Source organism: Cervus canadensis, chromosome 1 (genome assembly GCF_019320065.1).
Source record: "Cervus canadensis isolate Bull #8, Minnesota chromosome 1, ASM1932006v1, whole genome shotgun sequence".
NCBI classification, from domain to species: Eukaryota; Metazoa; Chordata; class Mammalia; order Artiodactyla; family Cervidae; genus Cervus; species Cervus canadensis.
In genome coordinates this window covers 93778293-93803196 of record NC_057386.1, presented here as the reverse complement: position 1 = coordinate 93803196, position 24904 = coordinate 93778293, and the positions used below count along the sequence as shown (strand labels likewise).

Here is a 24904-nt window from a genome sequence, read left to right as displayed (position 1 = left end):
ATTCATAAACACACATACACATTGATAAAGAGAGAATAGATAACTCTTTTCACCAGATGATGATAACAGGCACTTAACATGCCTTAATTAACTGTCTTATATGAATTCAAATTAGAGAGATACATATATATATGTATATCTACATAATTTTTAAAAAATAATATTTTTGGCAAATAGAAACAAGAGAATGTGCCATTTCTGAGTTATAGTTAGGAAGAAGGTAATTTCTTTCTTGTCTGTAACCATAAGCATATCCCCATAAGGATTTTTTTTTTGGGGGGCCCCCTGCAGTGTGGGAGCCTGCCGTGTGTGTGTGTGGAGTGTGGGAGCCATCTCAGAGAATACCATAAAAATGCAAGAAATACTTGAATGTTTATACTGTGTTAGTACTTTGAGGTCATTTAAAGCAAAGAGATTTTCGTTTCTGGAGATCTGTGTTCTCAACTCATGATTTAAAAGGTTCTCAAAGGCAGAAATTTTAAAAAATACAATCAACTTGAAGCCAAAATGTCAGTTATAACACACATGAACATCAGTGGAATCAACAACAGACTACCTATGCTGCCCCACATTTCAAACACTGAAGTGTATATAGAATGAGATTACTGTCTATAGAATGGGGAAGCACACGGCTCACCTTAGACTGTGGTGACCCCCCTGTGTGGCCCAGTCAAGGCGAGCACTCCCCATACGTCCCAGTGCCATCTGCTGAAGCCCACCCTCTCCCCCGCACAACTGAACAAGTGAACCAAGAGAAGCGGCTACTTTCACTACCTTCTGTCTGGGTGGTGAACAGAGGTGGCAGAGAGACTTAAAAGCAAAGGCAGGCCCTAAGCCAAAGTGGAACTCCAGCGGTTGCATGAACAAAGGAAAGAAGAGGAAATTTCCCCAGAATTTATAGCTGTGGTGGTTTATATTTCAGCATTTAGCCTGAAACTGTGCTTTAGGGGCAGCTGTAGATTTTGAGAGCAAGTACGAGATGGAGCATGACAATACCAGAGTCTGCGCAGACCCCACACTGCCCACAACAGAGGCACAGACCTTCCTAGATGCATACGAGGAATTTCTGAGTAGGCAAATCAACTTGGGCTGGAAAATGGAGAAATTACTTAGACATTGCCCTCACCATTACTCTACATATATCCTCTCTCTTTCTCCCTCCCTTTTATTTATATTTTTTTCTTCTCATACGATCCTGATGGGTTTTCTTTTGTTTTTGGTTTTGTATTTTTGACAGTCTATTAATAATTTTTAGTATCCATTTTCATTTAGGGGCTTGATTATTGGCATAATTACTCTCTTCTCTTTTTACTCTCTAATCTTTTTCCTCTTTTCCCCTCATTTCATCTCTATATAAGTGTGTGAATCTCTTTGGGTGATCTTGGTTGTTGAGAATTATTTCACCATTAGTCTAGGGATTTTGTCTTCTATGCTACATGGACTGTGAAATCTTGATGCAGCAGAAAGTGGTCAGGCCTGAACGCAGAGACAAGAGACACAATGCCAGAACTTTGAGGCACTAGAGAACTCCCCTAAAGTGAGAGCCCCCCTTAAAGGCCTCCATCTCAACACTAAAACCAAGCCCCACCAAAAAAAAGCAGAAAGCTCCAGTACTGAACGCCCTATGCCAATCCTTCAGCAAAACAGGACCATACCATGAACATTAGCAAACAGGATGCCCAGAGCCATACCAAACCCATATACACTCCAAAACACATACTGGACATGGCACTCCCCTTCAGACAGACAAGATCTACAGCCATCCACCAGAACACTGGCACAAATCCCACCCAACCAGGAAACTTCACAAGGAATTGGTCCAACCTCATCCATGGAAGGCAGACTCTACAGTTAAGAGGAACTACAACCTTCCAGGCTGTAGAAAGGAAACCCAAACAAAGTAAGTTAAATAAAATGAAAAGACAAAGACACACCCGGCAGATGAAGAAATGTGGTAAAAACTCACAAAGAAGAAGTGAAAAGGAAGTAGGCAAACTACCCAAAAAAAATTTAGAGTAATGATGGTAAAGATGATTCAAAGTCTTGAAAATAAAATTGAGGCATGGATAAATAGACTAGAAGTGCTACCCACGTGGCACAGTGGTAAAGAATCTGCCTGCCAAAGAATGAGATGCACAATATGTAGCTTCAATCATTGGGTCAGGAAGATCCCCTGGAGTAGGAAATAGCAACTCACACCAGTATTCTTGCCTGGAAAATTCCATGAAAAGAGGAGCCTGGTGGCCTACAGTCCATGGGGTTTCAAAGAGTCAGATGTAACTGGGCCTGCACACATGTCACGTTAGACAGATTGAGTAGATGCAAGAAACATTTAACAAGGACCTTGAAGAATTAAAGAACAAACAATCAACAATTGACAATAAAATAACTGAGATTAAAAACACACTGGAGGAAACCAGGGCTTCCCTGGTAGCTCAACTAGTAAAGAACCAACGGTAGAGTAACAGGCAGAACAGATAACTGAGCTATAAGATAGAACAATGGAAATAACTGAAACAGAACATAATAAAGAAAAAAGAATTAAAAAGTAACGAGGACGGTCTCAGAGACCTCTAGGATAGCATTAAAAGTACAACATTCTAATCATAGGGGTCCCAGAAAAAGAAGACAAAAGGAAAAGCCGTGAGTAAATATTTGAGGAAGTTACAGTTGAAAAATTTCCTGAAATGGGAAAGGAAAAATCTACCCAATTCTAGGAAGCCCAGAGAGTCTCATGCAAGATAAACTCAAGGCGAAACATTCTAAAACACGTATTAAACAAACTAACAAATATTAAACACAAAAAAACAAATATTAAAACCAGCAAAGGAAATATATACAAAGGAATAATATACAAGAGGATCCCCACAAGGCTAACACCTACAGTCCAGAAGGGAAGGACAGGACATACTTAAAGTGATGAAAGAGAAAAATCTTACAACCAAGATAACTCTATCCAGCAAGAATCTCATTCTAATATGAAGGAGAACTTTACAGACAAGCAAAAATTAAGAAAGTTCAACACCACTGAACCAACTCTTCAACAAATGCAAAAGGAAATTTTCTAGGCTGGAAACACAAAAAGAATCGGCCAACAGAAACAAACCCAAAACAATTAATTAAATGATAATAGGATCATACATAAAATTATTACCTTAAATGTAAATAGACTATCATCAGTTCAGTTCAGTCGCTCAGTCGTGTCCAACTCTTCGTGACCCCATGAACCACAGAACACCAGGCCTCCCTGTCCATCACCAACTCCCCAGAGTTTACCCAAACCCATGTCCATTGAGTTGGTGATGCCATCCAACCATCTCATCCTCTGTTGTCCCCTTTTCCTCCTGCCCTCAATCTTTCCCAGCATCAGGGTTTTTCAAATGAGTCAGCTCTTCACATCAGGTGGCCAAAGTATTGGAGTTTCAGCTTCAACATCAGTCCTTCTAATGAACACCCAGGACTGATCTCCTTTGGGATGGACTGGTTGGCTCTCCTTGCAGTCCAAGGGACTCTCAAGAGTCTTCTCCAACACCACAGTTCAAAAGCATCAATTCTTCAGCACTCAGCTTTCTTTATAGTCCAACTCTCACATCCATACATGACTACTGGAAAAACCATAGCCTTAACTAGGGTCTCCAACCAAAAATCACAGATTGGCAAAATGGATACAGAAGCAAGACCCCTAGATATGCTGTCTAGAATAAAACCACCTCAGATGTAGGAATGCATGCAGGATGAAAATGAGGGGCTAGAAAAAGATATTCTATACAAATGTAAGTCAAAAGAAAGCAGGAGTAGCAATACTCATATCAGATAAAATAGACTTTAAAATGAAGACTGGTACAAGAGACAAAGAAGGACACTACATATTGATCAAGGGGTCGATTCAAGAAGAAGATATAACAATTATAAATATATATGCATCCAAAAAAGAGCACCTCAATACATAAGGCAAATACTAGCATCTATTAAAGGGGAACTTGACAGAAATGCAGTAATAGCGAGGGTCTTTCATACCTCACTCACAGCAATGGACAGATCATCCAGACAGAAAATTAATAAGGAAAAACAAGCTTTAAATGATACATTTGACCAGATGGACCTAATTGATATTTACAGGGCATTTCATCCACAAACAGTAATTTTCACTTTTTTATCAAGTTCACATAAAACATTCCCCAGGACAGATGACATTTTGGGCCACAATCAAGCTTTTGTCAATTTTAAAATATTGAAATCTTTCAAGCATCTTCTCTGATCACAACGCTGTAAAATTAGAAAATATAGAAAAAATATGGGAAAAAAAAGGAAAAAAAAACCTCAAACACATGGAGGATAAGCAGCATACTTCTGAATAATCAACAGATCACTGAATAAATCAAAAAGGAAATCAATATGCCTAGAAACAAATGACAATGAAACACAACTCAAAACCTATAAGATGCAGTAAAACAATACTAAGAGGGAAGTTTATAGAAACACGAGCCTACTTCAAGTAACAAGAGAGACATCAAATAAGCAATCTAACCTTACACCTAAAGTGACTAGAAAAATAAACACAAAAAAATCCCAAAGTTAGTAAAAGGAAAGAAATCATAAAGCCCAGAACAGAAATAAATGAAAAAGAATAGAAGGAAACAATGCAAAGATCAATAAAATGAAAAGCTGGTTCTTTAAGAAGATAAACAACATTGAGAATCTGTTAACTAGCCTTATCAAGAAAAAAGAGATAAGACTCAAATCAATAAAATTAGAAATGAAAAAGAAGTTACAACAGACAACAAAGAAATACAAAGGATCATAAGAGACTACTATGAGCAATTTTATGCCAAAAAATGAACCACCTAGAAGAAACGGACAAATTCTTAGAAAAGTATAACCTTCCAAGGCTGAACCAGGAAGAAATAGAAAATAGGAACAGAACGATCACAAACATGGAAGTTGAAACTGTAAACAAAAATCTTCCAAAAATAAAAGCCCAGGACCAGATGACTTCACTGGCAACTTCTACCAAAAGTTAAAAGAAGAACTAACACCTATCCTGCTCAATCTCTTCCAAAATTGCAGAAACAGGAAAACTTCCAAGCTCATTCTACAAGGCCACCATCACCCTGATGCCAAAACTAGACAAAGATAACCCACAAAGAAAGAAAATCACAGGCCAATATCTGTAATGATGAACATAGATGCAAAAATTCTCAGCAAAATTCTAGCAAACAAAATCTAATAGCACATTAAAATGATCATAGATCATGATCACATGGGCTTTATTCCCAGGGATGCAAAGATTCTTCAATATACACAAATCAATCAGTGTGATACACCATATTAACAAATTGAAAGATGAAAACCATATGATCATCTCAAAAGATTCAGAGAAAGCTTTTGACAAATTTCAACACCCATTTATGATAAAAAATAAAAATAAAAAAACTATCCAGAAAGTAGGTATAGAAGGAACATACCTAAACATAATAAAGGCAATATATGACAAACACAGAAAATATTATTCTCAATGGTGAAAAATTGAAAGCATTTTTCTAAAATAAGTAAAAAGATGAGTGCCCACTCTCACCACTATTATTCAAAATGATTTTGGAACTCTTACCCACATCAATCAGAGAAGAAAAAGAAATTAAAAGATTCCAGATTGGCAAAGAAGAAAAACTCTCACTGTTTATAGAAGACATGATTCTATACATAGAAAACCATAAAGATTCCACCAGAAAGTTACTAGATCTAATCAATGAATATAGTAAACTTCAGGATATAAAATTAATACACAGTAATCCCTTGCATTTTTAATACACAAACAATGAAAAATCAAAAAGAGAAATTTAGGAAACAATCCCATTAACCATTGCAACAAAATGAATAAAATACTTAGGAATAAAGTTACCCAAGGAGACAAAAGACCAGTATGCAGAAAACGGTAAGACACTGATGAAAGAAATCAAAGACAACACAAACAAATAAAGAGAGATGCCATGTTATTGGATTGGATGAATCAATATTGTGAAAATGACTGAACTACCCAAAGCAATGTATAGATTCAATGCAATCCCTATCAAACACCAGTAGGTATTTTTCACAGAACTAGAACAAATAATTTCACAATTTGTATGGAAACACAAAAACCTCTGAATAGCCAAAAAAATCTTGAGAAAGAAAAGTGGATCCGGAGGAATCAACCTTTCTGACTTCAGAATTTACTATAAAGTACAGTCATCAAGATAGCATGGTACTAGCACTGAAATGGAATATAGACCAGTGGAACAAGAAAAAACCTGGAGATAAGCTCATACACCAATGGGCACCTTATCTTTGACCAAGGCGACAAAAATACATAATGGAGAAAAGGCAGTCTCTTCAATAACGGTACTGGGAAAATTGGGCAGTGACATATAAAAGAATGACATTAGAACGCTTCCTAACACTATACACAAAAATAAACTCAAAATGGATTAAAGATCTAAATGTAAGACCAGAAAGTATAAAACTCTTAGAGGAAACCATAGGCAGAACACTCTTTGACATAAACCACAGCAAGATCCTCTATGACCCACCTCATAGAGTAGTGTAAATAAAAACAAAAACAAAGAAATAGGACCTAATTAAACTAAAAAGTTTTTGCACATCAAAGGAAACTATAAGCACGGTGAATAGACAACCTCTAGAATGGGAGAAAATAATAGCAAATGAAATAACTGACAGAGAACTAATCTCCAAAATATTCAAGCAACTCGTGAAACTCAATACCAGGAAAACAAACAACCAAATCAAAAAGTGAACAGAAAACTTAAACAGACATTTCTCCAAAGACATGCAGACAGCTAATAAACACATGAAAAGATGCTCAACATCACTCATAATTAGAGAAATGAGAATCAAAACCACAGTGAGGTACCATCTCCCACCAGTCAGAATGATCATCATAAAGTCTACAAACAATAAGTGCTGGAGATGGTGTGGAAAAAAGGAAACACTCTGGTACCATTGATGAGAATGGAAATTTATATAGCCATTATGGAGAACAGTATGGAGATTCCTTTTAAAAAACTAGGAATAAGACTATCATATGACCCAGCAATCTCACTACTGGGCCTATTCCCCAAGGAAACCATAATTGAAAAAGACACATGTACCCCAAAGTTCATTGCAGAGCTATTTAAAATAACTAGGATGTGGAAGCAATATAGCTATCCATAGACAGATGAATGGATAAAGAAGATGTGGTACATATACCCAATGGAATATTATTCAGCTACATAAAGGAAAGTATTTGAGCTGGTTCTAATGAGATAGACAAAACTAGAAACTATTATACAAAGTGAAATAAGTCAGAGAAAGACAAATAATCACACACGGGATCAAAAAAGATGGTACTGATAAACCTACATATAGGGCAGCAATGGAGATGCAGACATAGAGAACAGACTTATAGACACAGTGGAGGAGAGAGAAGGTGGAATGATTGGAGAGAGTAGCATTGTAACACATAAATTACCATATGTAAAGTAGATAGTGAGAATTTGCTGTCTGACACAGGGAACCCAAAGCTGACGCTCTGTGACAACCTAAATGGGTGAGGTGGGGAGGCAAGTGAAAGGGAGATTAAAGAGGGAGGGGACATTTATATACCTGTAGCTGATTCATGTTCATGTATAGCAGAAACCACAATATTGTAAAGCAATTATCCTTCCATTAAAAATAAAATTAAAAATTAATTATATTAATTAAATTAAAATTTAATTAAATTTATTTATATTAATTAAATTAAAATTTAATTAAATTTATTAATATTAATTAAATTAAAATTTAATTAAATTTATTAATATAAATTTAATTAAAAATTAAAAATATGAAATGGGGAGATGAAAATACTAATGGAGATGCAGAGAACTATGGACATATAAGTAAGGTATGGGACCCTTTTAAATGCACAACTAAGTTAGTTCAAATTAACCAAGTAGTTAACAAGTTGAATAGCACCAAGCTGAATAACTGAACTGGAAGACAAATCTGATTATGTCAGCCAAAGAACCTGGAATCAATGCAGGTTATTATCACCAGAAGGCCAGAAATACTATTGTTTGGGGGAATTTCTAGAGTCATTCATGAATATCCGCCACATTTGACATTTGGATATGCAGATATACTATGAGATGGTAAACCCACTTTTGATAATGTATCCTAGAGTAATTTCTGCATTTGTGCATTGGGAAAATGTTTAAGAATGATACTGAGCAGCACTGTTTGTAATAATGAAAATTTGAAACAGTATCCCTCACATGGCAAGGGAAACATATTTACAAGTGAAGTATTAATTATAGAGGAAATAAGTAAATTGAAGCTATTGAAATCATTGTGAATAAACAAATTGTATAATATTTATAATTTATAAATAAAACTTTCAAACATTTGTAAATATGTAGCATTACTATTTTACCAATGTATCCAAAAATATTATCTGTATATACTGTATATTTTATATATCTGTATATTATATATATCTGTATATTTTAAAAGATTATAATGAGAGTGTTTAACAGAAAATTTGAGAAGGATATTTTCTCTAAAAGAGGTGGTCAAATAAAGAATATGGTTCAAAAGAGATACAGAGGGATTTAAATAATGTTTTCAATAGTTTATTTCTTACTTTGGTGTCGGACTCACAAAGGTTTATTAAATTATTTAATATGCAATTATATATCAGAAATGTTTTCTAATCAGTTATAGGAAAATAAAATATCTAAATGTCAAGTTTCAAAAAAGCTAAAATAAAATAGACAACTTAAAACATCTGCTGTTAATTTCATTATCATAGAGAAAAATATGCTGATACAAGGAGCCATTTGATATCATGTGCCTGCACAGGCATATGATTTAAACTGCTGCTTAATATAAAAAGACATGTGCAGCAGGTTGCAGATAGGTCCTGAGGGGCTGGAGCAACCCAGCTGGAACGTGGGGCCCACCTGCCCGATTAGCACCGGGCTGAAAGGAGCTGACAAGCAGTTTCTATTTTTATCTAATCTTTAAATTCCAGGAACCTCATTTCACTAAATCATAGCTTTCCAGTAGGACTGAAAAAGCTTTCCCTCTGCTTATTCCTTTTTAATCTGGATTTCCCTCAAGACCTCTGCTCGAAGATGGTTACTAACCTGATAAACTCTCCATAGCCTCTGCGACTGCGTTAATGGAGTTGGGGCCGGTGGGGTGGAGGGACTGTCAGGGGAAGAAAACTCCCTAGAGCTAAGCGTAAAGGAAAAAAAAGTATTTAGGGAGTAATTTATAAATTATTCATGCTATTAAAAACTAAAATTTAAAAGATTTAAGAATTTAAAATGTTCTATTATTTTTAATGTTTTTGCCTTATGTGTAACATAGACCAGTGTGCAAAGTTAAATATATTTACAACTACTGATTCAATTTTGCTTAAAGAAATAATAATAAAAATACACCCATGAGTTTATTAAACATTGTTAACATTGCTTTTTAAGTGTCAGTTTTAATTTCATTTTATGTTCAATATGTTTTTACATCTGGAAGATATAATGATAGGGTGTGACCAATGATAGGATAGTATGCCACAAACATATTCTGAAATTGTGTAATATGAGGAGTGTTAGCATTTAGCCTATTACACATGTGCAAGCATTCCTAATTGAGTCCATTCAAAGTCATAAAGTTGTTGTTTTTCAGTTGCTCAGTCATGTCCAATTCTTTGCAACCACATGGACTGTAGCACTCCAGGCTTCTCTATCCTTACTATCTCCCAGAGTTTGCTCAAATCCATATCCACTGAGTTCCCACTATCTCATCCTCTGTCGTCCCCTTCTCCTCCTGCCTTCAATCTTTCCCAGCATCAGGGTCTTTTACAATGAGTTGGCTCTTCCCATCAGGTGGCCAAACTACTGGAGCTTTAGCTTCAGCATCAGTCCTTCAAATGACTATTCAGGATTGATTTCCTTTAGGACTGACTGGTTTGATCTTCTTGCAGTACAAGGGAACCTCAAGAGTCTTCTCCAACACCACAGTTCAAAAGCATCAGTTCTTTGGTGTTCAGCTTTCTTTATGGGCCAACTCTCACATCCATATGTCACTACAGAAAAGTGATAGCTTTGACTAGATGGACCTTTGTTGGCAAAGTAATGTCTCTGTTTTTTAATACACTCTCTAGGTTTATCATATCTTTTCTTCCAAAGAGCAAGCACCTTTTAATTCCATGGCTGCAAGTCACCACCCATGGTGATTTGGGAGCCCAAGAAAATAAAATCTGTCACTGTTTCCATCCTTTCCCCATCTATTTGCCATGAAGTGATGGGACCGGATGTCATGATCTTTTGTGAATGCTGAGTTTTAAGCCAGTTTTTTCACTCTCCTCTTTCACCTTCATCAACAGGTTCTTTAGTTTCTCCTTGCTTTGTGCCAGAAGATTGGTGTTATCTGCATATTTGAGGTTCTTGATATTTCTCCCAACAATTTTGATTCCAGCCTTAGTTTCATCCAACCTTGCATGTACTCTGCATGTAAGTTAAATAGGGTGACAATATACAGCCTTGATGTATTCCTTTCCCAATTTTGAATTAGTCTGTTTTCCATGTCCAGTTTTAGCTGTTGCTTCTTGATCTGAATACAGGTTTTTCAGGAGACAAGTAAGGTAGTCTGGTATTCCCATCTCTTGAAGAATTTTCCACAGTTTGTTGTAATCCACATAAAGGCTTTAGCATAGTCAAAGAAGCAGAGGTAGATGTTTTTCTGGAATGCTCTTGCTTTGTCTATGATCCAACAGATAGTGCCAAGTTGATCCCTGGTTCCTCTGCCTTTCTAGATCCAGCTTGAATATCTGGGGTTTCTTGGTTCATGTGCTGTTGAAGTCTGGCTTTGAGAATTTTGAGCATTACTTTGCTTGCATGTGAAGTGAATGTAACTGTGCTGTAGCTTGAACATTCTTTGGCACTGCCTTTCTTTGGGATTGGAATGAAAATCGACTTTTTCCAGTCCTGTGGAAGAGGTCTATACAGGTCTATAGACAGAGAAGTTCTATACGGTCAGCTAAAACAAGACCAGGAGCTGACTGTGCCTCAAATCATGAACTTCTTAGTGCAAAATTCAGACTTAAATTGAAGAAAGTAGGGAAAACCACTAGGCCATTCAGGTGTGACCTAGATCAAATTCCTTATGATTATACAGTAGAAGTGACAAATAGGTTCAAGAGATTAAATCTGATAGACAGAGTGCTTGAAGAACTATGGATGAAGGTTCATAACATTGCGCAGAAAGTGATGATCAAAACTATCCCCAAGAAAAAGAAATGCAAATAGACCAAATGGTGCCTGAGGAGGCCTTAAAAATAGCTGAGAAGAGAAGTGAAAGGCAAAGGAGAAAAGGAAAGATATGAAACTCTTTTTAAAATAGAGTGCTTAAAACATCTAAATTTATTAGTTAGTTGTATAACTATATGCATATATTTTAATTAATAGTGAAAACTTCTAAAAGTCTGAGACAGTATTAGAAGCCTGAGACAATCTAAAATTATTTAATATATAATCCCCAACAGATGCTGAGTAGCTAATATTTCAGATACAACAAAAGGGAGAAAGAGAAAACCTAAGAATCATATGTTACTTTCTCATACTTATTGATAATTTAAACGTTTCAGTTTTTCAGAACTGAAATAGCCAAAGAACATCACTCATAGTAGAAGTCATACAGTCTTAAGTATTTTGTCATGGTTAAGGTAAAACATTCAAATTTCAAATTCAAAAAATAATAATAAGCTATAATAGAATAATCTCTTTGGATTCAACACTTTAAATTTTAGCCTCAATTGGAACTTGAAAATAAAATTGAAATAAACATAATACCAGTTATTGTTTCTTTATTAGGTCTATACGCCAAGATCAGTATTCTCAGTATAATGTGAAAACCACATTCTGTCTCAGATGTCCCTTAATATCATATTTGTCTGCCAAGTCAGTGCACAATCACAAAGGTCAGGAAAAGTCAAGAGTCACAGTGGAATGGGAAAGCTAATAATAGCCTGTAAATAGCATAATCTATAACTCAGACAAATGAGAAATGGTTATGTCTATAAACGTGAGGAAAACAGGGCAAGATCATGCTCAAAATTTAAGTGTACTGTAGAGAAAGGTGGGCTGCAAAAAAGATCAAGGTTAAGAGATCAGAAACATATACACAGATGTTTGAATTCTTGATAAAGGTCACAGGTCTGCAAAAAGTTTCACATTTCTCAAATCATGGTGTGCATCAGAATCACTGGGGAACTTTTTAAAGATTTCCTTGGTTCCATGTTAAGAGAGGTGAATTGATTCAATAAGCTTTGTCTAACATATCTTTAAAATAAATTCCTTAAGGAGCCTTTTTCTTATAATTTCTCTCAAAATTATATTGAAAATGCCGGGAAAAGTACATCAGAATAGAAGATTACATTAAGTTTGTTTGTGTTTCTTGAGGGATTCAATTAATTCCTTATATGCAGTTCTGTTATCTCTTACTCGTCTCTACATATTCTTCATTCCATAGCTTTCTTAAAAACTGTAGTTGAAAAAATTTGTTGTAAAATTTTAGAACGGTGATCTCACACTAGTGTTGTATGCTCTAAGTCACTCAGTTGCATCTGACTCTTTGAGGCTCCATGTACTATAGTCCGCCAGGCTTCTCTGTCCATGGGATTCTTCAGGAAGGATAGTGGAGTGGGTTGCCATGACCTTCTCCAGGGGATCTTCCTAACTCAGATTGAAATCACAACTCCTACATCTCATCTCCTCCTCTTTACTGCTGAGCCACCAGGGACATCCTTCACCTCATACTAGATTGATATTCAAATCAGTGGATCAATGGCTGAAACTAAACATCATACTACAGAAGACCTCTATACTTGAAATCTTCGAGTTTTGGAATGGTGATTGGATTTCTCTAATACAATTTCAGAGCACTTTGATTAGTTTCTGATAAAATAAAGTTAGCTTTATTATGTACAAATCTTCTAAATTCATTATTAAATCTTTTTAACTAACCCCATTTTTTAAGATAACCCCCTTCAGTTCTTATACTGTGCTATTTGTCCCTTACAGATCTGAATTATATCTGACATCGTGTCAGGTTTCAACATACATTATTGCTCAGAGATGCCCTCTCTCCATAAAGATGAGATGGTACAGACTGGAGCAGAGATATGTAACACCATGACATGCTAAGTCAGAAAATGACTGTAAGAGATTCTATGAATGCCCATGTGGAATATTCAGTCATAAAACACATTTCCAACTGGCTAGTACCCCATGTTCAGCCACATTGAGATGTGGAACTCTAAAAATTCCTACAGTGCAGTGGAAATACCATTTCTGGGCCCTTTTTCTAAAACATGCAGGACTGAAATCCTCCTTTTACAGTATCAATATCAGAAATGTGATAATTAGTTATGATGCTTCTTCCTGCTGGGTATGAAGTGACTTTATTTTTAACTGATAGCTATAAAATAATTGTTTTGAGCCACTGGTTTTCAACATCCCAAATAAAACAAAAATAAAACCTGTCACCATGTGCTACAGAAGTTTCCCACTCTATTCAATCTTGGCTAATTTCACTTCTTATTAGAAGTTCTTCCTGATCTTGGAGTTTCTCAGTTGGCACATTATTCTCTTATTATTTCTTAAACCAGTTTCTGTCCTAGCTTTTCTTCTCAGACTACGAGAGCTCTGGATGCTACTTTTGTTCTTGTTTAATCTATAGCCTTTCTTCTTATTTTATTATTGAAATCCTCTGGATTGACATTAGATTTTTTATTAGTTTTGCTTTTTAATAATGTATTATCGCCTGTTTTTCCCACTTATTTAGCTTCATCAAGATATATAATGCATCTTGTCTAAAACCTTTGACATACCTTTGAAAGGATTTATTGATTTATTTAACATTTTTCAACATATCTGACCATACTTTAACATTATGAGAGATAAGTGCTTTTATTGATAAAATTAGAATTATCTACATGTAATGAAATTTGAAAGATAGTCTTGCCTCAAGAAAGTCATAACCAATTTCTTAGAATCTAAATTATGCATCAGATGCTAGAAAGAATAAAATATTTCACTTTATATTTGTAAACTTATGATTTTTCTATTAATGGTTTATTTTAAAATAAGGGCCAGATCACATCACAATAAAGTCTGTTCCCCTCTTTCATTCTTATTTTCCTTTCACTCTTTTCCCTTTATGTGGGCATATGTAATATACTAAACTAGATCCCCCTAAGTGATATGTGTCAAAGGCCTAACCCCCAGTACCTCAGAATGTTACATTTGGAAATAGTGCCTTGACAGAGTTAAATGTAATCATTTTAATTTAATTCATAATTAATAAATTCATAATTAAAATAAAAAAGTTAAAATGCAATATGATTAGTGTCCTTATAAAAAGGGGAAATTTGGATACGGACAGACATATACAGAAGAAATATGTTATGAAGCTATAGAGAAAATGCTATGTATAAGAAATACAATAGATTTCCAAAAATGACCCAGAGAAAGAAGAAAGGCTTGGAACAGATCTTGTTTCACGGCTCTCAGAAGAAAAAACCCTGTGGATCTTAGACCACCAGCCTCCAAAACTGTTAGACAATACACTTCTGTTGTTTTAAGCCACCAAGTTCATGGTATTTTGTTATGGTGGTCCTAGTATACTGATATAATATATGATAATTTTTTATCAAGTGCAATATGTGTTTATTTGAGTGAAATCTATTTTGTGGTATCAATATAATGTCACAGGGAAAAGCAAAAATCTTTCTGGCCTATTATTGAGAGTTGACACATTCCTCTCTCAAACACTTATAAGCTAAGTATTGTTTTATGTTTATCTAGGAAAACACTTAAAAAGTTCCATTTATGACTCTGTAGCAAAGTAACTTTTCAGTGATTGAATTTGGTCTTGAGAATTTTTGAAGACTGGAGCAATGTGCCTCCACTTCTAAACATCTATTATACATAAGTTTATATACTTTTGTTATTTTTAATTGTTACTTTGCTTCCATTTTTTTAAGAATTTGCTGGAAGTAAAATGATAGGCTCCTGTACAAGTTAAAAAGCAAATTTTAATTTTAATTTTTTGAGAAACCCCTATACTGTTTTCCACAGTGGCTGCACCAACTTCCATTCCCATCAACAGTGTACAAAGGCTCCCTTTTCTCTACATTCCCATTAACATGTGTTATTTGTATACTTTTTGATGATAGCCATTCTGACAGGTGTGAGGTGGTATTTCACTGTGGTTTTTATTTGCATTTACCTGATGTCAAATTCCACTCCTGGGTATATATTAAAAATAATCCAAAAATTTGGAAAGGTACATGAAACACAATGTTCATAAGAGTGCTATTTATAACAGAAAATACATGGAAGCAACTAAAGTGTCCATCAACAATAGAATATTAATCAGCCACTAAAAAGAACAGAATGTTGCCATTGTAGCAACATGGATGGAGTTGGAGGATATTATGCTAACTGAAGTAAGTCAGACAGAGAAAGATAAATACTGATATGTCACTTCATTTATATGTGGAAACTAAAAAATACAACAACAAGTTAACAAATATAATAACAACAAAAAAAGAAACAGACTCAGATATAGTGAACAAATTAGTGGTTATGGGGGCTGTGATAAGGTTTGTAAGACGGTGGTGGAGTGGAAAATAGAGTACTGGGTGTAAGATAGGCTCAATGATATATTGTGCAACACAGGGGATATAGTTAACATTATGTAACAGCTATAAATATAATGCTATAATGTACACTACCATCCTAATGGCAGAAAGTGAAGAGGAACTAAAAAGTCTGTTGATGAAGGTGAAAGAGGAGAGTGAAATAGCTGGCTTAAAGCTCAACATTCAAAAAATGAATATCATGGCATCTGGTCCCATCACTTCATGGCAAATAGATGGGGAAAAAATGGAAACAGTGGCAGATTTTCTTTTCTGGGGCTCCAAAATCACTGTGGATGGTGACTACAGCCATAAAATTAAAAGACAGATGCTCCTTGGAAGAAAAGCTATGACAAACCTAGACAGTATATTAAAAAGCAGAGACATCACCTTGCCAACAAATGTCCGCATAGTCGAAGCTATGGTTTTTCCAGAAGACATGTATGGATGTGAGAGTTGGATCATAAAGAAGGTTGAGTGCTGAAGAATTAATGCTTTTCAACTGCTGTTGGATCAGACTCATGAGAGTCCCTTGGACTACATGGAGACCCAACCAATCAATCCTAAAGGAAATCAATCCTGAATATTCATTGGAAGAACTGACACTGAAGCTGAAGCGCCAATACTTTGGCCACCTGATGCAAAGAGCTGGCTCATTAGAAAAAACTCTGGTGCTGTGAAAGATTGAAGGCAGGAGGAGAAGGAGATGACAGAGGATGAGATGATTGGATGGCATCATCAACTCAAGGCACATGAATTTGAGCAAACTCTGGGGGACAGTGAAGGACAGGGAAGTCTGGCATGCTGCAGTCCATGGACTCACAGTCAGACACAACCTAGTGACTTGAATGACTACTATAAATGGAAAGTAACCTTCTACAAAAATACTAAAAAGTAGTTTTGATTTGAGTGCTTGTAATTGGGTTGTTCATAATTTCTATTTCTTCCTGGTTTGGTCTTGAAAGATTGAACTTTTCTAAGAGTCTGTCCATTTCTCCCAGGTTATCCATTTTATTGCCATATAGTTGTTGTTCATAATAGTCTCTTATAAACCTTTGTATTTTTTCATCATTTGTTGTAACCTATCCTTTTTCATTTCTAATTTTGTTGATTTGATTCTTCTCTCTTTCTTGGCTAAACATTTGTCAATTTTGTTTAACTTTTCAAAGAACCAGCTTTTAGTTTTATTATCTTTGCTGTTGTTTTTTTCATTTCTTTTTCAGTTATTTCTGCACTGATCTTTATGACTTTTTTCCCTTCTGCTAATTTTGGACCTTTTTTGTTCTTCTTTTTCCAGTTGTTTTAGGTGTAAAGTTAGGTTGTCTATTTAATGTTTTTCTTGTTTCCTGAGGTAGGACTGTATTGCTATAAACTTCCCTCTTAGAATTGCTTTTGGTGCATCCCATAGGTTCTGAGTTGTCATGTTTTCATTGTCATTTGTTTCTAAGAATTTTTTTATTTCCCCATGGCTTCACAGGTAAATTCTATCAAACATGTAGAGAAGAGCTAATGCCTATCTTTCTAAAACTCTTTCAAAAAATTGCAGAGGAAGGAACATTTCAGAACTCATTCTATGAGGCTACCATCACCCTGATACCAAAACCAGACAAAGACAACACAGAAAAAGAAAACTACAGGCCAATATCACTGATCAACACAGATGCAAAAATCCTCAACAAAATTCTAGCAAACAGAATTCAACAACACTTTAAAAAGCTCATACACCATGATCAAGTTGAGTTTATTCTAGGGATGCAAGGATTCTTCAATATATGCAAATCAATGTGATACACCATATTAACAAATTGAAAAATAAAAACCATATGATAATCTCAATAGATGCAGAAAAATACTTTGACAAAATTCAGCACCCATTTATGATTAAAACTCTTCAAAAAATGGGCATAGAAGGAACCTACCTCAACAAAGTAAAGGCTATATGTGATAAGCCCACAGCAAACATTATTCTCAATGATGAAAAAGTGAAAGCATCCCCCCTAAGATCAGGAACAAGACAAGGATATCCACTCTTATTCAGCCACTACTATTCAACATAGTTTTGGAAGTCCTAGCTACAGCAATCAGAGAAGAAAAAGAACCCAGGTCAGAAAAGAAGAAGTAAAGCTCTCACTGCTTGCAGATGACATGATACTATACATAAAAAACCCTAAAGATACTATCAGAAAATTACTAGAGCTAATGAGTGAATTTAGCAAATTCACAGGACACAAAATTAATACACAGAAATCACTTGTATTTCTTTATACTAACAATGAAAAATCAGAAAGAGAAATTAAGGAGTCAATCCCATTCACCATTGCAAAAAAAAAAAAGAATTAAATATCTAGGAATAAAGCTATGTAAGGAGACAAAGGAACTGTATACAGAAAAGTATAAGACACTGATGAGAGAAATCAAAGATGACATAAACAGATGGAGAGATATTCCATGTTCTTGGATAGAAACAATATTGTGGAAATGACTATATTACCAACTGAAATCTACAGATTCAATGCAATCCCATCAAATTACCAATGGCATTTTTCACAGAACTAGAATAAAAAATTTCAGAATTCATATGGAAACATATAAGACCCTGAATAGCCAAAGTAGTCTTGAGAAAGAAGAATGGAGCTGGAGGAATCAACCTTCCTGACTTCAGATTATACTACAAAGCTACAGTCATCAAGACAGTATGGTACAGGCACAAAAACAGAAATCCAGACCAATGGGACAAGATAGAAAGCCCAGAAATAAGCCCATGCACCTATGGATACCTTATTTTTGACAAAAGAGGCAAGAATATACAATGGGGCAAAGACAGCCTCTTCAATAAGTGGTGCTGGGAAAACTGGACAGCTACATGTAGAAGAATGAAATTAGAACACTTCCTAATACCAAACACAAAGATAAGCTCAAAATGGATTAAAGACCTAAAGGCAAGACAAGAAACTGTAAAACTCTTAGAGGAAAACATAGGCAGAACACTCGATGACATAAATCAAATCAAGATCCTCTATGACCCATCTCCTTGAGTAATTGAAATAAAAACAAAAGTAAACAAATGGGGCCTGATTAAACTTAAAAGCTTTTTCACAGCAAAGTAAACTATAAGCAGTGTGAAAAGGCAGCCCTCAGAATGGGAGAAAATCATAGCAAATTAGACAATGGATAAAGGATTAATTTCCAAAATGTCCAAGCAGCTCATACAACTCAATACCAGAAAAACAAACAACCCAATCAAAAAGTGGGGAAAAGACCTAAACAGACATTTCTCCAAAGAAGACATACAGATGACTAACAAACACACTGATCTCCTTTAGGAGATCTCCTTAAGGAGATCAGTCCTGGGTGTTCATTGGAAGGACTGATGCTGAAGCTGAAACTCCAAAACTTTGGCCACCTCATGCGAAGAGTTGACTCACTGGAAAAAACCCTGATGCTGGGAGGGATTGGGGGCAGGAGGAGAAGGGGACGACAGAGGATGAGATGGCTGGATGGCATCATCGACTAGATGGACGTGAGTTTGAGTAAACTCCAGGAGTTGGTGATGGACAGGGAGGCCTGGGGTGCTGCGATTCTTGGGGTCTCAAAAAGTCAGACACGACTGAGCGACTAAACTGAACTGAACTGATACAACATGAAAACACACGGTCCTTTGTTCAAAAATTATGAAGGATTTCAATATAATAACATAAACATGCATCCTACTAAGCATGGGGCCTCACTCAACTGCACATGTCACATGTCGATAAAACCTTCCCTACCTGGATACAATTCATGCAGAAGCAGATACGGTAGCAACTGACATAAAATAGTATTATTAAACTAATGAGATTATGGTTAAACATGTAATCGGTTTCCAGTCATTCCTCAATTTACTAAATAGCTATTCAAAATTTTAGTTTTCTGAATTTAACTGCCTTAAAAATTAAAATGGTGACTATGCTAACAGTATTCAACTCAATGGACTTCCCTAGTGGTGCAGATGGTAAAGAATCTGCCTGCAATACAAGAGACCCAGGTTCAATCTCTGGGTTGGGAAGATCTCCTGGAGAAGGGCATGGCAACCCACTCCAGTATGCTTGCCTGGAGAATTCCATAGACAGAGGTGCCTGGTGGGCTACAGTACATGAGGTCACAAAGAGTCGGTCACAACTGAGTTACTAACACATGTACACATCCAACTCAACAATATATTTCAAACTATTAAACAAATAAATGACTCACTAGTTTGAGAACTTACTTTTCAGAGCTTTTTTATTAAAATGATCAAGAAGTGATTTCTAAATTCTATTAGAACTCAGTGCATGAAGTCAAAACATCTTCCTCATTTGTATATGGTATATACAATTTTGATTAGCACCATTAATAAAAAGTTGGTGATATTTTCATTATAAATTACTCACATAAAGTGTAAATTTTCTCTTACCATGGATTTACTGTTCTCCTTGACGTGGATTTCTAAATAGAAGCTGAGTAGTTTAATTTCAAGTGTGAATTTATAAATACTAGCAAGGTAGTTGTACAAACAAAATGAGGAATTCTTAACACTCCTGCCTGTTCAGAGAGTCGGAATATTTATGTTGCTTTTTGTTTAATTGAATTCCTGCTACAATTTCCTAAAATAGATTGAAATTCTCTCAGCACCTGCTTTACCTGCCTCAGTGCAGATAATACATGTATGTATTATCTTGTTTTCTCTTTTACATTGTTTTCTCTTTTAAGCTTCTTCTTGGAACAATTTACATTCTCAAATTTGACATTCCCTATTGCCATTTCAGTATTCCTAATGGCTCAGCTATATAGAATCTGCCTGCCTGGAAAAATCCTACAGACAGAGGAGCCTGGTGGGCTAGAGTCAATGGACTCCAGAGTTGGATATGACTAACCAACTAGGCATGAGCCTGACACTCATTTCATATGGATTGACATTCAACTTCTAAGCAAGAAATCAGGTGGGCATTGATTAATAATTGTTACAATTAAATATTAAATAATATGTTTGTCATCCTCATGTTCTCCTTTGCAATTTAAAGGTAGGTTACAATAAAGTTTACTTAAAGAATATTTTTAAAATATTTTGACTTACACAGCTTAGTTGAATAATGAAGCTTTTTTGCTTACACTGAACATTTTCTGTTTTCTATAAATAGAACAATAGCAATAATAGTCATGTGATTCTCTTCTTATAACTTTGCAAATGGTCCTCAAACCAAGTTCCTCCATAAACAAAAGTTTGCCTTGTTCAATTCTCTCCAGTTTCTTATGATAATAGCTTGTCTTAAATTTGTAATATCAATAATTTGTATTATATGCTACTATTTAAATTTTTTTTTCCTTTTCGTTGTACATATTTCCTGATCACCCTCTCTTGTGGACCTATTGACACCTCCAATTTCTTTGTTACTTCTCAACTTTATTTAATCACTCATGTGTCCTTAACTCTTCTGAAGTTTTTTTAACTACCTTGTGATTATTATTTGCATTTGTTGTCTTGTTCTCCCCATTCTTCTCCTTTTTCTCATCTGTAATTATAAACCATTATTTGAAAACCTTGTTTTCTGTTTTTATCCTTAAAATGCTTATTCTTAAATAGGAAATCCTCTTTCCAGTGCAGTTGCTATAAACTTATTTATATAAGAAAATGTTCATATTCATGTTTTCCACATATAAAACAATGATTGCATTTAAAATTTAAAAATCCTGTTTTAATGGCTTCCTGAGTTTTATTGATAGCCTGTATTGATCAATGTACCGTGTCAAGTAAAACCCTGTATTGAAATGAAAGAACACAGTAAAACCATCCTTCCAAATCTTATACTACACAGTAAAAATGCTGAAATCAGATGCTAATTCCTAAAAGAAAGGTGATATGTATTATTATATATGAAAATTAGCTATCAAATTTGATCTGAACAGTTAAGTCACTGAATTTCTTTGTGCTTCTAAACTCTTAGTGTTGTAATGTTTATTATAACTAACTGCTATTACTTTTAAAATTTCAGTTTCTGTGCTCTTTTAAAATGATACATGCCTTACTCAGAAACATTTGAATTTAAACAATTATGCTTCTTTAATTCACTCAATGGAATTAACCAAATTTCCCATTTCATGAGACTTTTCTTCAAAGTTATTCTTATTACTTGTGAAGTGAATTTTTAAAAATTAAGCTCTCCTTGAAAGTGTTTTTTCTGCCATGTGCTCTTCTTCCCAGAGACTTGTATAAACTTTTTTAAACCACCTTTCATTCTGTATTCTCAATGAAAAATAGACTGAGAAATTAAGAAATCCATTTTCTTCCCTTTTCTCTTGCCCAGAGTTTGCCATAATTACATTTTCTATATTTTCTTTCTGTTAGATATTCAGCTGTTTTCTCCATTGGTATAGTCATCCACCGAAAACCAGGTGAGGAATGGCCTCAGTTATGATGAATTGGCATAGATGCTTAGATATTACATATGCTCTTGGTATTGCATAACATCAATATCAAGTGATCAGGGATACTTTGATACAAAGGAGTCTTAATAGATGGAAGAAATATGCAGGAGTCTTAAATAGCCTGTATCTGTAACTATTTTTTTAAATAATATCAGTTTAATTGACATTAGGTCAATAGATTAAACAATGAATAGTTAAAAAGGGATACCTAACCAGAGTTCATCGTATTACTTCACATCTAAAAAGTCAAAGTGTCAGTGCTTATTTATTAAAGTATATCCTTTTTTTCTATTAACAATACACAGAGAATAAGGATAAAATCTTACTAAAATAATTCCAATTATTGTTAATCTTCCAAAATATAGAGATAAAGTCTGTTTTAAATGTTGAAATGAAATATACAATTAATTATAAAAGAGGATAACCTTGTTCTGAAATCTGTAAGAAATCAAAAAGGGATAGCACTTCTATCTAACAAATGAATTCAAAGTTATTTACTTTGAATTACTTATTTACTATTAACTTAATGAATAAATATGCTACATGATTTTGCTTCTAAGTATGAAATTAGTTCTTTAAACAAAATCAAGTTTTATAGTTATGTAGAAAATACAGTATTACTGCATTCTAATACAACAGCAAACACTTGCTGTGTATAATGGAATATAATTGGAATCTAAGATATATTCAATTACTACATAGTTGACAAGTCAACTAGACTGTGTTGGGAGTGTCCAGATATTTGGTCCAACACTATTCTGTGTGTTTCTGTGAAGATGGTTTTTGGGGAAACCAAATTTTTAAATAAGTAGAGCCAATAACCCAGATTGCCCTCTCTAATGTGGGTGGCCCTCATCCAAGCAGTTAAAGGACTAAATAGAACAAAATGCTGACTCTCTTCAAGAAACAGAATTCTTCCTGCTTGAGTCCCTTAAATCTAAGACGTTGTTTTATTTTGTTTTATATTTTTTCCTGCCTCTGGACTTGAACTAAAACTTTGGCTCATCCTGGTTCCTAAGCCTGCCAGCCTCCAGGCTAGAACTACATCATCAGTCTCCCAAGTCTCCAGTTTGCTGACTCATCCATCATTCAGAGCTTGATTATTATCCTCCTCCATAAGCATTTAAGTCAATTCCTAGTAAGAAATCTCTTTCAAAATATACGTATATAGATGGAGAGTTTGGAATTGACACATACACACTGCTGTATTTGAAATAGATAACCAGTAAGGTCCTGCTGTAAAGCATAGGGAACTTTGCTCAATATTCTGTAATAACCTAAATGGGAAAAGAATTCAAAAAAGAAGAGATACAGATATATGTACAGCTGAATCACTCTTTTGTATGCCTGAAACCATCACAGCATTGTTAATCAATTGTGCTCTATTGTAAAATAAAACAACAACAAATACAATAAATATGTTCAATGTAAACAAAATAAAACAAAACAACACATATACATCCTATTGCTTCAATTTCTTTGGAGAAGCCTGGCTAATACGGAATGTAAAAATATTTGTTATTAATAAACTGCTGTTAATCTCCATACTACTCTGTTTGTGTGTATTTTTTTGATGTAAACGCAATAAAAGGATAATTTTTATTAAAAAAGAATAACTTATTTTATATTGACAATTTTAGGAAGCTTATTTTTCTATCCTTTTGTCTGTTTGTTTCCTTTAGACAAGAATCTCATTGATTAAATTACATATATAACAATAAAACTCTTTACACAAAGGCAAATTGTGGCATATTTATTTGTATTATACCTTTAATCTTTGCAAAAATAGAAATATTCTACATCAGGAAATATCTCAAGAAGCAAGAAAGCATAAGACCTAAACAGCTGTACTTAGAAAATATGCTTCTGATTAAGAAGTATATAGATGACACTTGACTAAAATAGCAAGTGTAAAACATGAATATTTGTTTGTATTACAGTTTCCTTTGGTGAATTAATTTTTGTTGGGATGTTAAATACAGGGTAAAATTACAGGGAATTAATGGGTATAAACAAAAACTACTTAGTCTAATACCCTTGTGTGTAAAATTGAATATTCCTGTTGTAGTCCTCTTCTACAGAAATAAGGTAAGATAGATCAGGCAATGTTTTTAGTGTCTGCAGCTTTTGCCAAAGCAATACAGACACTCTCTTTAGAGAATTTTGAGATTCTCAAGCCAATGAATTTAAAAAATATATTGAACAATGCCTGTTACATTTGTTAGCTTGTCAGTGATGAGTCTTCTACACTAAAATCTACCTTTTTAACTTGCATTTCTACATCTCTCAGGTGGTTCCACGCCTTTGAAAACTCTTATTTTACCTAAAAAGGAAATAAGATTAGTTCAGCACAATTAGCCCTTCACAAAATCAGATGGATTGTGCACAGCTAATTTCCAATTTTAAGTGATTCTAAATTATTGCCTTCGGTGGCTTTAAGTGATTCTCCAGGCACAAGTATTTGCTTACCACTTAGTACTTTACAGACTTATTATATCCCTTTTCCTAAGAAGATTTACAAACTTTTTTCTGCCAACTACATTTATTATTTCTATAATTATGAGTTGTGTGATTTCTTTTGAATATTTATTAACTGATAGTATTCTTAATGCTTGCTAAGTTTTCCTTATCTTTAATTTGAGTCTTCGGTTCCTTCCTAAATTTATCCATATAGATATTACAACTGTGAGCAAAGAACATTTTTTCCATAAGACTGCAAACTTCAATATGGAATACCAAGGG

The 24904-nt window shown here is 34.6% G+C and overlaps 1 protein-coding gene across 4 annotated transcripts in view; it reads right to left on the bottom strand.

Moving 5' to 3' along the window:
* The window catches only part of FSTL5 (follistatin like 5), an 851448-nt gene that overhangs the window by 723341 nt on the left and 103203 nt on the right, over positions 1-24904 (bottom strand). The window lies entirely within an intron of this gene.